This window comes from Suricata suricatta, chromosome 3 (genome assembly GCF_006229205.1).
Source record: "Suricata suricatta isolate VVHF042 chromosome 3, meerkat_22Aug2017_6uvM2_HiC, whole genome shotgun sequence".
Classification (NCBI taxonomy): Eukaryota; Metazoa; Chordata; class Mammalia; order Carnivora; family Herpestidae; genus Suricata; species Suricata suricatta.
Genome location: NC_043702.1, coordinates 95,980,406 through 95,994,565, shown reverse-complemented (window position 1 = coordinate 95,994,565; position 14,160 = coordinate 95,980,406). Strand labels below are relative to the sequence as shown.

The 14,160-nt window shown below is 36.2% G+C and overlaps 1 long non-coding RNA gene across 1 annotated transcript; it reads left to right on the top strand.

Moving 5' to 3' along the window:
- Positions 1–8,483: 8,483 nt before the first annotated feature.
- On the top strand, positions 8,484–12,786 carry LOC115286537. The gene is made up of 4 exons (XR_003906114.1): positions 8,484–8,544; positions 9,978–10,136; positions 11,764–11,931; positions 12,586–12,786. It is a non-coding gene; the product is annotated as an uncharacterized LOC115286537 (long non-coding RNA).
- Positions 12,787–14,160: the final 1,374 nt, after the last annotated feature.

Here is a 14,160-nt window from a genome sequence, read left to right as displayed (position 1 = left end):
CCTTTTAGCTGACAATTTAATTGATTAATTATTTTTAGAAATTTCCTTGCCACTATAGCCATAACTATTTTTATTAATTGATTTTCCTAGTACATCTATGTTGTCTTGCATACCAAATATAGTTGGTTGGAAAAACTTATACAGGCTATTGTTTTATTGTATTTCATATAAGGCTTCCCAAATCAGTAACTCAACCAAAACAGTATTTAAAAAGAACTGGGGTGGGGGGGGGTGCTTGGGTGGCTCAGTTGTTTAAGCATCTGACTCTTGATCTCAGCTCACTGATAAAAACAGAGGATTGGATATGACAAATTTTCACATTCATAATGACTTGTTATTCTAAATAATAGTCAAATGTAGCTAAGCAGATGCCCATGTTTTATTCTGTATTTTGGCTAGGTATTCTTTAAAAATATTCATAATGACAAAGTCCACCTTTTAAAATTCACCTATATGTGAAATTCACTTTTGCTATCTTGGAGACAAGACCTAACTATATAACCTAGAGTTGCAAGAAAGGAAATAACAAATTCTCTAATTAGGTCATATTCAGATATGTTGATCGTGTCATATCTATGTAGGGTATCAGTTTGAAACTGATGCCTCACTATACGTTGATTAGGTATTATGACAGTGTATCAGGCTATCATCAACTTCCTGGTGTATTATTGTACATGATAGAAGATCTTTACTGTAGAGTGGGTCCATTGATTATGCAGGATCCAGTAGTCAGGGATCAAGTATTCAGTGAGTTCCTGAATACCGAGTAGTCCTGGTTCAGGTCTTGTGAGCAGGTAATGCAAACTCATACCAAGAACATATTTTCATTTCACTCAAGATGAATTGCTGTATCTTCTATGGTGGAAGGGTGTTTAATGCCATCAGCCTGATGCCAAATGGCTGGGTGGTCTATTTGAGGAATGATGTCATGTGATGGTACCATCATGGTTAATTTCCATCTCTAGAGTAACTGGATTAGTTAATTCAATTTGGGGAATAGGGGTGCCTTGCTGTCGGGAGCTGCCCGATGTACAAAGATGAACCGCCTGCAGGCAGGATACTGTCGGCCCCTCAGGCGCTGTGCTAAAAAACTTCAGTTTGGTTCCTCCTTTATCCTAGCCTTAATCTCTTGACCCTGTTTTCTAGCAACCGACCAAGGTCAGCTGCCTTGTTTCCAGCCCTGAACCTTATTTAAGGTGTGGGTATTTTCTCAATAAACAGGGGCTTGATCAGAAACGCTTGTCTTGCCTCTCATTCTCTGTGCTCCCTGCCCTATTCTTTCTCTCTCAGGAACCCGCGACGGTCGACCGACCAGCGAGCGAGCGAGCAGCAAGTGGGCCGGGCGGGACACCTTGCTTTGGAGTTTGTGCCTAATTTCCATCTCAATCAGTTGTCCCAGCACTGGTATGAGTGTCAGAGGCTGTCAGCTCTGTACTAGCTGAGCTTTTCTGTTATTTGATTTTTTTTTTAAACTTTGACTGTGGTACATCTCTGTGGTGAGCATTAACATGTGATAACAATAATCTTCACACCTTATGCCCATTCTCATAGGTCAATCAACGTGTCTCTTCTATCAATGTTCTCCCAATCTTGCAATAGATCCCCTTCCATTGAGCCACCAGCCCAAGAATCCATATAAACTCTAACCTCAAGACCCATCTTTTTCCAGAAAATGTAGGTGACCAGATTAACCACTAGGGATTCTGACTTTTTACCTCTTGTCATCATCTTTCCAGGCTGTGCTTATCATATAATTGCCATCCATTTTCAGCTTATGTGAATTACTGGCTTCTTCACCCATATGCTATCATGGATATTTTCCATTCTTTGTCAGTGAATCCAGAAGGATCTTCCATACAGTTACTTGTATGATCTGAGGGAGAGGATCCAGTGCAAGACTGGTAGATAGCATGGGGATCTAGGCCACTTCCTGTGTAGACTTTTTGAGTCCAATGGTCCAGTTCAGTAATAGGTATGATACTTACATCTTACAATAGATTGCTTCTGGGTCTGCCCAGTCTATGACTTGGTGGGTCTGACAAAAAACCAGCTCATGGCAGTTCTGTTTACACAGTAATTTTGTGTGCCATTATCCAGGAATCTGTTTACCAGTGCCAATCAGCATACCAAAAGAATTCTCTAAAAAGGGTTAATTCTCTGTTTCAAATGGAATAAACTTGCTCCAGAACAATGAAGTCTATACAATGTGATTCTCCCTTGGCCCTTGCCATAAACTCTGCTTGTTTTCCAAACACAGATATCTCTAATCCAGGGGGTCTACTGCCCAAATGGTAAGACGTTTTGAATCTCAACCTGGAGTTGCTTCAAAGCCCTTACTTCCTCTGGGCCCTACACAAAGCTAGGGCCTTATATGACACCAAATATTCCCAGGTGTGGAATATGCTGTCCCTGGGACCAAGAAAGACCTATATTGTCTCCATGCTTTTGTCTTAGTAGTAAAAGGTACAATATGGAATCATTTGGCTTTGGGTTTGAGGGATAGATCATGTACTATTAACTCTATGTCAGATTCCTGGTTTCCTCTCTTTTCTGTTTTTTGTTTATTTGGGTTTTTTTGTTTGTTTTTACAACAATAAGCAATTGTGCCCAACTTTATTTTAGCCTCTACCCTTTCAGGAACCTATCATTCCCATTGCTGTAATGTAACCTAGGTGAAGGTAAATACTTCTCTTACTATAAGCTATAGACTTCAGAAGGGCTTCTCAGTGATCCCGGGGTCTCTCCTACCAAAACATTCTTTATTGTTTTGGTGAATGGATTGCCTACCAAGAGCATTGTCATCTTCTGGGTATCCCAACCTTGCATAACATATCCATTCTAACATAACTAATTCTCTGAGACTTCTGATCCTTTCTTGTACTATTTGTCACAGTTGTTAGGGTGTTTCTATTTCACATACTATATTACACTGGTTTCCACTTGTTAGTGCTATCTCCAAAGGTCCTTTGCAGAGGTAAGATCCTATAAAATGGAAAAGGGATCCACATGAACAAATTCACTTGTATCCAATTTCGTGTTTTACTTCCTTGACCTAGAAGTCTCAGAATTCATTCTTATAAACATACTTCCGATTTTGCCTGTACATGTTGGCTAGTTCTACAGTTACTTGGTATACAGTTCCCAACGAGAGTCTTGATTTTGGGGTAGCAGACCTACTGGGACTAAAATTCAACCTTCTCTAGAGTTTCACAGCTATTCTGTTTATGACCGGGGACTAGTTCTGAGGTTTTCCTGCCTTCCCACTGCAGAAGGTGATAGTCTCCTTACCTACTGCCAAGAAACATTTCTGGTTCTTCCATGTAACATTTAATTGTTGATTTATAACCTTCAGCCCCTTATTAATTTTACCTATAGCATCAATTGTTCTCATCAACATCCATCCACTTACACTGCCTTATAATTACTATTTTTTCCCAGTAACCATAAATGTCTAAAGTATCAAACCCCAATGAATTTCCCTGTCACTGGCATACACCTAGGACTGTTCTTTGGAGAAAGAAAGTTAGAACTAAGTTTTCTGTTCTTACATAAAATGCCCTCAGTCTTCAATTATCTTCAGTAGCCTGACAGTAAAATGACTGTGTGAATGCATATTCCCTTACATCACTACTAACTTTTACTTCAGTGAAAACCTTCTGAAATTCTTTGGATATAAAAACATTAAAACACAGATACCTATGCTGAGGCTAGTTATACATTTAGCTTAATGATTGCCACTGTCACTTAAATGGATTTTAAATAGATGAGGGGCACAAGAAACAAGAGACTAAATAAGCCAGTTTATTTGCTTGTATTATCCTAGAAAGTACTTTAAAATATTTTCCAGTTATTAAACTAAAGATAAATCATAATGTGGGAGATATTTGTCATTAGCTATTTCCTATCTTGGTTAAAGAATCATCCCTACTCCTTGGGTTATTAGATATTCCTAGGTCTTATATTTTGGTACATGCAATAATACTATTAATTTATTCTCTGGTAACTTTTGGGATGATTTCTTTTTATTTATTTTTTAAACCAAAAACTTAAATGAACAACAAGCCAATAAAAATGACTAAAAACAAAGAAAAACCCATCTTTGTATTGGTCATCTACCACTCTATAATAAAGCACCCCCCCCCCCCACTCAGTTACACAAAACAGTATAGAGTTATTATTGTGCTGACATGCCTCAGATCATCTGGGAATATGTGCCTCTGAATGCATGTCTGTAAATCAAGGAAAATGGCTTGGCCTCATGTGTCGTTCCTCTAAGACTAGTAGACTTCCAGGGAAGAAGGCAGGAAACAGGAACTAAGATACATAGAATACAACTTAAGTGATAATTTGGGATATAAACTGGACACACAATTACCTTATCATTTAAGGCAATTGGGAAAGTCAAAATAGTAAAAGCTAATCTTTATGAATTTATTCATAAAATTTATATTTATTCTTTTAACAACATTTAACAATATTTAGTTAGTACTTATATGCCACATGCCTGGCATGGTGTTAAATCCCAGTGATTCAGTGTTGAATAAAGTAGACATAGTCTTTTCCATTAGGGAGCTTACATTATGATCAGTTTAAGATGAACTAAAAACCTGGGCTTAACTTTTACATGTGGTTAAATTTAAATTTGGGTATATTTACATAAGTAAAACTGTAGTTCTTATTATGAAAAAGAGTTAAAGTTTTCTCACTCTTAAATTATATGATTATATAATCCAAATTAATTTAATATGTCACTAACTAGCTCTGTAGTTTTGAGCCATTCACTTCCTTTATCCTGGCACGTTTCCTTTTATGTAATATAAAATAAATTTGACGGGAAATCTTGAATCCCCTGGCTGAAAATATTCTCTCATTCCTCAGAGATTCTATTCAAAGATTAGCCTCTTATATTTCCATCCTTACTATTTTCTCTATTTCTTTCATCAGCATTAGGATATAAGAAAGGCAGAAAGTAATATGATTTCCTATTGTCATGGTCAGTGATTAAAAGTTTTATTTTTACATTTATTTGTTTTTGAGAGACTGAGAGAGAGAGAGAGAGAGAGAGAGAGAGAGAGAGAGAGAGAGCACAAGGGGAGTGGGGCAGAGAAAGAAGGAGACAAGAAATCCGATGCAAGCTCCAGGCTCTGAGTTGTCAGCACAGAGCCTGATGTGGGGCTCAAACTCACAAACTGTAAGATCATAAGTGACTGAGCTACCCAGGTACCCAGGTGCCCCCCTTGGTCAGTGACCTTAAACCTCAGTACTTATACCGACTTATTTGTCTGTTCAGGTTTACCAGTGTTGAAAGTCTAGAGTTCTCTATAAATCTCTTTGGTAGGATTCTATCTGCTTGGCAAAGATGGGTTGGAGACAGATATAGATTCTGTCATGTTCCCTACATTGGGAGACTGATTTTACTTCCCTTTTCCTTAATCTAGACTAACCCAGTGACTGCCTACCCAGTAGAACGCAGCAGAAACAATGCTATACAACCTTGAGCAACTCTTTGAAAGGACTGGCAAAATCTTCTCCATCCTTATTGGAAAACTGTGTCTTGTGATACTACACCTCAGGGCCCATGGACATACAATGAGGAACACAGGCCACATGTAGCCCCAGATAAGATTATGGCCAACAGCCTCAGCTAAACACTGCATAGACTGCCAGCTAGCCTGAACTGCCAGTTATGTGAAAGTCATCTTGGTTGCTTAGCTTGACAAGTGCCAGGCTGCCTCTATCCTCTGCTGGCACCGAATTCTAACTGTATGAGAAATGCTAAGTAAGTACTTCCTAGTTGATCCTATGATGCTCCAGAAATGCCAAAGATAACAGTAATTCATTAATTTAGCCAATTAAATATTTGCAATCTTTTATCATGCAGCAATACATGATGCCAACAGGCATCTTCAGAGCTACTTATTTTCATGGGTGCCTTCTCCAGCCCCCACATTAAATTTACCATTCATAATTTTGTATTGTTTTCCACACGAAAGTCTTGTCCAGTTGTATAAGCTTTCTGTAACCTTCCTTTTAACCTACTTTTATCCATTCTTCTCTTATTGACTCCACTGTCCCACCAATGCCACTACTCCTTGAGGAGACCTTGGTAACTTTGAAAGTGCTGGTATTCTTTCTCTAGTTGTAAAAATATGCATCCATTGGCGCTTGGGTGGCTCATCAATTAAAGATCTGACTTCAGCTCAGGTCATGATCTCACTGTGCATGGGTTCAAGCCCTGTATCAGGCTCTGTGCTGACAGCTCAGAGCCTGGAGCCAGCTTCAGATTCTATCTCTCTCTCTGTCTCTCCCTTGCTCATGCTGTGTCTCTCTCTCTCTTTCCAGAATAAAAAAAAATTAAAACATATTTTTTTAAAAATGTGCATTCAAATGCAACTATTTTACTTTAGGCTGTGACCTTCTCTAAGTTACTTTGAGTTCAAGTTAGCCATCTTTAGGGAAAACGTGCCCCTATATCATTGAGGAACTGCTTATAAAAGAACTGTCAGGTACTTCATCCAGCACATGGCCTTACTTGTAGTTTGCAGTATGTACCGGGTAAACATTTACTTCTCTTTTCTCAGCTCTGTCTTCAGTGTTATCTCTACTGATGACTGTCTTGCAGAGTGGCACTGACAACTGCAATTGACCTCTGGCCTCATCTCTGCCCCACAGTGAGTCCTGGTCACTGGAAACATAAAATCTTCACTTGATTATAGTGCCTAGAGCTCATTAGGCTTACGTCTTCCAAGCACTAGAATTTGATTACTGCAGAGAAAACCAAATCTCATGTGGTTGTTTTTAGAAGATACTGCTTCAAACAATAGTGTGTTTAATTAACACAATTTATATCAAGTCACACAGAGACTTTTACATATTCTCACACTGTAACATATTTACCCCAAATAGACAACCTAATTACTTAAGAAAATTGGCTGTATTTGCAGAACTGGAGTGTTAGAAGAAAAAGTGAACTGCAATTATAAAACAGAGAAGGATGGGAAATGCCAAATTGTCATTATTTTTGTTTTTAAAATGTTAATTAAGATATAGAGTCCACAGCTCTTGTGGAGTACAAGTGAATGAATAAGTCTCTTCAACAGGGATCAAAGGGGAAATATATCTTTTATGGCTTACCTATCTAGAATTCATAAATCCTGAGAAATTGTTGCTGAGTGTCCAGTATGTGGTGACAAAGAGGGGCGGCACTGGTCTGTCTCATCCACGTGGAAAAGTTGGATGCTCAGTAAAGGGAGACATTTTACTGGGAAGCCATTTAATCAGATTAAGAAGGATATGATAAATATAATCATTACCAACATGAATTTTTTAAATTTCAATAAGGAGAAGGTATTAATTTTAACTTCACTCTCTGGTGGCCTGAGCCAAAGTCGGATGCTCAACTGACTGGGCCACTCAGGTACCCCTAATCTTTACTAATTTTAACTAAATAGTGACCAACAGGGCTGGTCAGAGCAATATAAGAAAGAGTAGTATTGTTTATTCTTCCAAAAGCATTTATTGAATAGTTACTATGTTCAATGCATTGTGCTTGGTATTTTGGTTGAGGTCATGATCTCATGATTAGTGAGATTGAGCCCCATATCTGCTCAGCACAGAGCATGCTTAGGATTCTCTCTCTCTCTTTTTCTCTCCACCCCTCCCCTGCTCTCTCTCACTAAAAAGACCAATAAATAAACTTAAAAAATTAACGTTTATTATTGAGAAACAAAGAGAGACAGAGCATGAGCATGGGAGGGGCAGAGAGAAGGGGAGACACAGAATCCAAAGCAGGCTCCAGGTTCTGAGCTGTCAGCACAGAGCCCAATGCAGGGCTCGAACCCATGAGCGGTGAGATCATGACCTGAGCCAAAGTCAGACACTCAACTGACTGACCCACAGAGGTGCCCTAATAAATGAACTTTAAAAACACCCAGTGCTCATCCTACCAAGTGCCCTTCTTAATGCCCATCACCCAGATAGCCCATCTCCCAACACACTTCCCCTCCAGCAACCCTCAGTTTGTTGTGTATACTCGAGTCTCTTATAATATGCCTCCCTCTGCATAAGTATTCTTAACATTTTGCTTTCTGCAGCCAAAGTAATTTTCTTCCTTCTTTGCAGGTATGTTTTCTCATGTTATCTCAAGTGAATTTTGAGAAAGACTATTGAAGCAAACATAGTTCCCTTGGTCATCATTCCTACATCAGGCAGAAAATGATTAGATACTATTATTTATTGATATTATTAATTACCATGATTTGCATTTATTGATATATTTATTGACTTTTAAACATGTAGTTTTTACATTTGAAATATTTGTTAATATTAGATTTTTTGATGTATAAGAATTATTTTATTTATTTATAGGTCTTCATTATATCTTAGAGAATACTAAGACTCAAATAATTTAAGCTATTAAGTGTATTTTGCCTCACTCAGAGAAGAATAGAGTTTAGATACAGATGTCTTGGTTTTTATTGCAGCCAATATTCCACTGACCAATACCCTGCTCTGCTCAGTTACCTCAGTGGCCAGAGGTTTCAGGTAAGGAAAATTATGGGATTGTTAGAAAACATGATACTCACCACGGCTATAGCTACAAGTATACTCTCTTTGTTTAATTAATTAATTAGTTAATTAATTAATTTAGGAAGTAAGTGATCTTCATGCCCAGTGCAGATCATCTTCAGGGCTTGAGCCACAACTCTGGGATCAAGACCTGAGCTGAGATCAAGAGGTGGAATGCTCACTGAGCCATCGAGGTGCCCCCAAGTTTACCCTCTTTAATTAATTATAATTGATATTAAAGAACTACATAATCTTGCATTTACTCTTTATATAAAAGTAATACTTTTTAATAATATAGGGACAAAAATACTAAAAGTTCATAAACCTCTGTTTTCTTTTATAATCAGCTTCAAAGAAACATGTGAAGAAAGTTCTTCTATTTTTCAAAGAAACATGTGAAGAAAGTTCTTCTATTTTTCAGTGTTTTTAGGAGATGTCTCAGGGGGTAGGAAGATTATCAGGATTACCAGTAGAGCCATGATAATTTTTAAATGATAGTTTTCTCTTTAATTCAGGAGATGGTTGAGATACAAAATTCAATTATATTAGTCAGATGCAAATGGTTATCATAATGCTATTCTACATCTTTGGAGATAATTAACATTTTATCTTAGATTGCCTTTTGCTGCAGTGATGTTTTCTAATTTATTGTAAATGTTTAAACTTTACAGCATGTCTAATTGCCATTAATTTCCAATCTTCTAAAATATTTAAAATAGTTGGAGTATGCTAATTGTTTTTAATAGAAAAGGAATTTTTAGTTTTATTTGTAATTAAATTAATTTAAATAATTGGAATTAATAATGGGTTCCAGCTTTTGGGGGGGAACACTTACAAGCTAAATCCTCATGAACAGTATGGGTTTGTCCCCATAAAAATAGCGTTCAAGGAGCCAATGGTCTCATAAAGTGGGAGTAAAAATTAAAATTAAAATGCGAAACCTAAAAGAGAAAACTGGATCATAAAATAAAAATGGAGATTACTATGTAAACCCACTGAAAAAAATTATATGAAATAGTTATAGAGGAAAATAAAAAGTTCAAATTGATAAAATCAGAAAGGACAAAAGACTGAATAGAAATCACTTGACAGGAAAATTAACATGTATGTTAAAAGAATCCAGTCAGTGGAACAGAATTGGGGTCCTGAAGCAGACTTGCGCATGAGAGGGAACTCGATCGATACATGACAGAGGTTGTATTGCAATTGCTCTAGAAACAACAGTCTCTATAACAAATGATCCTAGAATAACTGGATACTCACATAGGAAAAAAGAAAAACTGTACTGAGTCTTCTCTTCACACTATTTCACAGTTATCATACAAGTCAATTCAGTGTACATGAAAACTTCAAATATGAAAAGCAATACTTTAAAACCTTTTACATATAATCATTATCTTTTGATATAGGATTTTAAACCAGATGCAAAAGAACACATGCTATAAAAGAACTGATTGATATATTTAATTTTATTAAAACTGAAAGCAAAAAAATGATTACCTAAATAACATACAACATCAACAACAGAAAACTTTTGTTTATCTAAAACCACCATGAAGAAATGAAAAGTAAGTTTTAGCCCAGAAGTATCTACAATATATAATAGCAATTATTATAAAATAAATGTTTTTTAAAAGATTTCTAAAGTAAAAATTTAAAATTTACATTAGAAAATATCAACAGAGGACCATGGGGAGGGGAAGGGAGAAAAAGAGTTAGGGAGAGGGAGGGAGGCAAATCATGAGAGACTCACAAATACTGAAAACAAACTGAGGGTTGAAGGGGGGGAGGGAGTAGGAGGGTGATGGTCATGGAGGAGGGCACTTGTGGGGAAGAGCACCGGGTGTTATATGGAAACCAACTTGACAATAAACTATATATGAAGTTGGAAAAATATATCTGAAAAAACTGAATGTTTCTAGAATGCTAAAAAAAAAAGAAAAAATATCAGAAATATGAGTAGACATTTGAGATGAGAAGAAACAGGTATGACTAGTAAAAAGAAAAAGATGTTGGGGTCTTCTAATAGTGAAAGGTAAAATCCTCACTAGGTCCTGTTTTAGAGTATTCATATTGACAAAAGAATCTTTAATATAAGTTCCAGGAGAGGGGTAGTACATAGGTTCTCACAGACACTGTGATGAGAAGATTCATTTAGTAGAACAAATTTGGACAATTTTATAGATTGTATTGAGCCACACACAACATAAAAGTGTATGTTAATGCATGGCCCTAGTAACTACCAAATTTGTGAGAAATGTGGGACAAAGTTTCATCCAGAGGAAAGGGAATATGTGAGATAGGAGAGAAATGCCTACCGCTGGGTTCAATTCTATTGCTAATGCCATGTTCTTAGCTACGTGGTAGATCCAAGCATCTTTTTTGATATGTTTATTTTTTCTTTTTGTGTATTGTAAGTGTTGTATGCTAATGTTTTTCAGAGGGAAAATAGATGTGGAAAATGAAATGGTTTTTTTGGAAACATTTTCCATGTTAATAAAATATGAATATTTTGAGACAGGTCATCAGGAACTGGAGGGAAAACACTGATTTCCTTACCTAATTCAGAATACACAAAATTATAATGGTATGATACTAAATTATAAACCTTATAACAGATGCTTATGAATCTACCCTCTTTTTCATGTCACAATTTTTCTGCCACTCAAACCATTGACATTTCAAAACTGTAGAAAGGAAAGTGGCAAACACACACACAATCACATAAAGAACAACTGTTTAACAATCAAATATTCTAGAAAAAAATAAAATTAAGGTAAGTTAGAAAGAGAACACTAATCAGCTTAGGTTTAACATATTTTCTTTCAATTACTTTGAATAGCTTTTCTTTAACATCAAGTAAATTTTTCTTAAATGTTTATTTGTTTATTTTGAGAGAGAAAGAATGAGAGAGAAAGAAAAGGGAAGCAGGGGAGAGGCAGAGAGAAATAGTGAGAGAGAGAATCCCAAGTAGACTCTGCAATGACAGCATAGATTGATGTGGGGCTCGATTTTATGAACTGTGAGATCATGACCCAAGAGTCAAAATCAAGAGTCAGATGCTTAACTGACTTAGCCACTCAGAAGCCCACAACATAAATTAACTTTTTAGGGTCAAATGCAAAATGGTCTACCAGTTATTGGCAAGTCATTTCTCATTCTAACAAAATCTTTTTCTTTTTTCTCCTTTAATAGAGCTGAAGTCAATTTCTCTTTCCAGATAGTAACAGTAATAGAGACACCAAAGCTATTGATCCTGCATTCAAATTTGTTCTCAAGTCTTTCATGATATTAAGTCATCTGATGAAAGCATTGAGCTGTTACTCATTATGAAGATATGACTGAACATCATGGGTCCCAGGGGTAACTTTAGAAAATGAGTTAGCTAAGGAAGGGGCTAAGATTCAAATCATTGTTCTACCACCCGCAGGCTGTGTGATGCCAAGCAAATCACTTATCTTTTCTGCATCCATTTCTCTGCCTATAAATCAGAATTACTCATTTCACACTCTAAGAATTATATGTGAAAATTACATGATTTAATGTTTATGTCAATATGCATATTGGTTGACACACGAAAAATGACCAGTTCTTCAAATGGTACTGATCTCTGTACATGCACACTATGCCATACTTGTCTTTGAAGATATTTCCATCTTACAAAGGAAGAGTTACCCAGTAGTCATGATTTCATCACTTTTGTATGCTAAAATTTCCTGGAATTGAGTGTTTGAGTCTTTATCTTGTCTAAAAATGGACAAGCTTTTATAATACATTATGAAAGAAACACAAGAGGAGCTAATTAAAGATGCTATCGTCTTTTTATCTTTTTAAAAAATTTGTTTCTTTACTATTTCTTCCACAACTGGTAATAGTTCAAGACAAATTAAAAAGGGGCTTTACATCAAGAAACCAGTACCCAATCCAACTTTAATTTGAGTGTTTTAAGATTTCTATCACTAGCAATAAAGAAATCTTAACAATTCTAGTTAGATATGACTATTTGTTATGTTTCAGAGAACGGAGCTAAGGTTTCCACACTGCTGTTTCAATATGTCAAGCCAAACAAATTCAAAATCTCCCCGATTCAGCTTTTGTTCAACCAAGCACAATGAGCTGAGAGAAGGAGGTAGCTATACTAGATGTCATTCTTCAGAAGAAGATGAACCCCTTTTCAGTTCATGCTGTACTAGGAATATTCTCCCATTTACACAGCTGCCTCTGCACTAATAAAAAAAATTACTTCCTTACTTGTGCTTCCCCTTATCATTCATTGTATCCTCAGGGGAAATGTACTTTTGGTAGAAATGCCCTGCCTTCCTCTTCAGCCCAATGAAACCTATTCATTTGTCAAGATTCTTCTCCAGCTTAAACCCTCCATAAGCTTTCTCTAAATAAGTGGAACTCTTTCTTTCTTTCTTTTTTTCTCCTGCCATATTTATTACATACCTCTATTTTATTTTATTATTTTTTTAAACATTTATTTATTTTTCAGAGGGTGAGCGGATGAGCAGGGGAGGGGTAAAGAGAGAGGGAAGACACAGAATCCAGGCTCTGAGCTGTCAGCGTAGAGCCCAAGGCCGGGCTCCAATTCACAGACCATGAGATCATGACCTGAGCAGAAGTCAGGTGCTTAACCAACTGACCCACCTAGGCACCCCTACATACCTCTATTTTAGATTTTAGTAGTTACCACATTTGACATGTATTGAAATTACTTTTGAAAATCTATCTGCATTTTAGATTATAATTTGAAGTAATGCTGGACAAATCATCTTCTAAAAATAATACAATTTTTAAAGCTTTCAAATATCAACAGAATAGGTAAAGACTTGATTGACATTGGTAATGAACTGGAAACTGAATGTACATATTTGATAAATTTGAAATGTATAAATTTGACTTCAATCTTCAAAGTGATGAGAGCCAGGTGGAAAAGGTAATCAAAATAGTCTCTGAATAAATAAGATGAAACCAAACAAATTTCTGAGAAGCAAAAAATGTCCTGATAAAAATACTTTCTCATTGGCCCTCAGGAAGAAGATATTAGGCAACATAATGGTCATTCTCAAAAGCATCAATTTAGGACCCACAGTCATGTCGTAACTGATTGTTAACCCTCAACACAGTTGATGACATCTCACCAAAAAACAATACAGTGAAAGAAGGTCTGCTGGATACCTATCTAACAATGTTTACATATTACACTCATGATAGTTTGGGTTAAATGAGAGATTAATGTTAGATATGGAGAGAAAAAGATGAATTGATACTCTTTAGAAAATCCTTCATAAATTTTGTTTCTTTCAGCTGAACTTTTGTAGACTATTCAAGTCAAAGTGAGACTATTTACTTTGCCTTTAAGTGTAGAGCTATGTTTGGCAACTGATCAAACTGAGGATACATTTGGCATTCTCTTGTGAAATTAAGGAGTCAAAATAAGACAGAGCTGGATAACTAAGAAATGAAATACAAGGCAGTGAGCCAACAGGGAAGAAATCTCTCCTTCATTATTTGATTTATTACTATATACACGTATACATTTGGTTTTAAAATTAAAATATTAAAACATTTATTAAAATACTAATTTAA